Genomic DNA, 3,232 nt, shown 5'->3' with positions numbered 1-3,232 from the left:
AGCTGTTGTTCAGCATCTTAGCTGTAGAGGGCAGTGTCACTGGCCCTCATATGTGGGATCCGAACCGGGGCCCTCTGGCATCCCAAGCGAGTTTTCAACCATCGCGCCACTCGGCCGGCCCTAGACCAAATTCTTTGCTGTTGTCATTAAGAAAAGACTGAACCCAGTCCTGGGGCTCACCACAACTTTACTCCCAGAAATATCACCACCAAATAATACTACAGTTTTAAAAGTAAATGTTCTTTTCAGTTGATACTCTTCCCAGAGAGGGCTGGCTCTGCTGTATCACTCTGTAGATGCTCTGCCTCTGAATCTTTATATCCTCATTTTGGGGCCTACTTGGCTGGTTCATTTCTGAAATGAATCCAGAAAAAAAGTCCTGGGGCTGGAAGTGAACTGCAAGAACATGAGCTCTGGAGCCAGACAGGACTGTGGTGAAGATTAAATGATATAATGTGCTAAGCATCGATAGCCAAGGCACCAGAAACCAAACATTTGCTAAGCTGGTGTTGGTTATGTCACCATTCCCTTCAGTGAAGTGCCCTTCTCTGCTCCCTCCTCCACCCCCCTTACCTTTTCTCTTCCCCTTCCTCCTTCCCCTCTTCTTCTTTCTTCAGTCACTACCACCCTAGTTCTAGCCATCTTGCTCTTTACTTTCTAAGCTCTAGAAAAATCTGTTCTTGCATCCTTTGGCCAAACTCAAGTGATAGCATAACAACTTTATGTACACTTTTCTCAAAGATACTTATACATTAACGGGCATAAATCAGACATTCTCTCTCAGACACCAGGAGCCATTTATGTGTCTGGATTGTAATCTGGAGACCTGGGAGTCAGACTGCCTCCACTTGAATTCCCTCTCACTTACTACTGTGTGACTAGGGCAAAGGCATTAGCACCTCTGCATTTATAGCTTCCTTATCTATAAAATAAAACCATTCTCCCAGCACTGTGATAAAAATAAAATGAGGAAATCTGTGTGACTTTCTTAGGCAAGCTCTGGAAGTTGGAATAAAAGCTTCACGCAGGCAGAGACTGTCTTCTGGCTCACGGCTATACCTGTGACATGACTCAGGGTCCAGCATAAAGTAGAGGCTCAAACTCTTGTTGAATAAGTGAATGGGCCCATAAAAGCATGTAGATTCATAATATGACACTTGTTAGGCTTTTAATACAAAGATGTACAAATAAGGAAACAGATTATCCACTTGCCTTTTTAAATATAAAAATAAATCATGTATAAAGTTGGAAAGTTCAACCTATTATGCTTCAATTTTAAGTTTATTTGAAACATCCAAGCTACAGAAATGACAATTTTAAAAAAAAAGTCAACCATTCAATTTCCTCCAGAACTTTTCCCCAAATGATGCTACTGTAAGTTTCTCATAAATGTTTTATGCGTATATTATAAACAATCACTGAGATGGAAAGACAAATATTGAAGCCCTGATAGAAAATTGCAGGAGTCAGAGGGCAGGGTGGAAGCTGAGGAGGATTTGAGAGAAGAGTGTAGGGTCTTCCGTGGCCCCTGAAATTAGGGTGTTGACCACTCAGAACAAGCAAGTGGCACCCTGGTGGTATTTGAAGGCGCCTGTTGATACCCAGGTATATCTTTTTTTTTTTTTTGGACCAAGAAGATACTAGAAACAGCATAAGGTCACTTTCTATGCCACTCCAACTTCTTGGAGTGCAATGATGTGGCCCCATGCAATGTCTGTTATATTAATTAGCAATGTCTGTTATAGGCACAAGAAAAATATGATATTATGGACACCGCCCTGCAGCTATTTCCCAAAATGAATAACAAAGTTATTTGATTCCTGATTCATTATGGGACCCGTGGGATACAATTAGAATGCCTCAGGGATTCATTATCCTTCTCATCACCAAATAGGACTTGCCTCAGTTACAAGTGCAACTCAAAGAGACATGAGAAAAAAAATGATAATTTTTGATTCAATAACTCAGAAGCACAGGGAAAAATCATGGCTGAACTTACATTCTCTGACAACTATTAGGAATTTGTATCCACCCTCATTTCTGATCAACTCGGAGCTTTGTTTTATAGTTGGCTTGCCTTCGTGGTGGTAAGATTGTCCTCAACAGTTTTAGGCTTATGTCCTACTTCGTTAGCAAGCAAATGAAAAGATGTCTCTTCCCCAATTATACAGTTAATGGTGTAGAGCAGACATACAGGCTATCTTGGATCATGTGCCCACCCCTGGAGCAGTCACTACAGCCAGGCAGATGAACTGCATGAGGTGACCAGATATGAGACACGGGCCCAACGCTGACACCAGGGAGTAAGATCTGCATTATCTGAACAACATGGCCTAGGACAGGGTGACTCCCTAAATAATAATCTATACATAGCTAACAGAAGAAAGAAGAATGGGTACAGGGCAGCAAAATACAACAGAGACACACTCTAGGGTCCTTCCGATTTAACAGGTAAAAAGGGAGCAATAGCAGGGACAAGTAGATCAGCCCCAGTCTGCAGAGACGCTTCATTGGATTGGTCTATCCAACCCGGGAGCATAAAGTCAGGTTAATGGGAGGTCACTAGCACTGGCATTATGGAGTGTTTGGAAAAAAAGTCAACTTTTTTATTATAATAGAGGAAGCTGCTGCCAGTCAAATGCCCAGAAATAGAATACATTTTCCCTGAGTATGCACAGCACTATATTTATTAAAGCTTATTATAGATTAAAAAAAAAGCAAAGGCACACAAATGTCAATATTATATGCAAAAGAAGATATGCAGAAATTGATTTTAAAATAATGATAAGTATTCTCAAGTTAAAACACATAATAGTAATCAGTATCTATTCAAGGTAAATAAGTTTATTCAGAGTTATCTGGAAGGGAAGGTGGATTTAGATTAAACCAGATATTTACGTCTATGTTGCTTTATTTTCTCTTTTCTTCAGCTGTAAAATGTTAAATTCTAAATGGCCCAAGATTTCCCATCTTGAGTCCCCAGGTTAATCTCAAGTAGAAACTTCTGCCACATAGTTTACAGAGGTTGTTAAAACCAAAAGAGACAGTCGCAGCACTACTGTAACTTCCATTCTCACTTGGAACCCCATGGCAAATCTCTGTCTTGGCATCATGGTTCGTGTATCAATATTGTAAATTAGAAAAAGTGAACAGCAAGCTTCAGAAAGGCCTAGATGACAGGCCTTATATGAACCATTGTGATAAGAAATTATTATTATTATTATTATTTTTT

This window comes from Hipposideros armiger, unplaced genomic scaffold (genome assembly GCF_001890085.2).
Source record: "Hipposideros armiger isolate ML-2016 unplaced genomic scaffold, ASM189008v1 scaffold_101, whole genome shotgun sequence".
Classification (NCBI taxonomy): domain Eukaryota; kingdom Metazoa; phylum Chordata; class Mammalia; order Chiroptera; family Hipposideridae; genus Hipposideros; species Hipposideros armiger.
Note: the sequence above shows the minus strand (reverse complement) of the source record.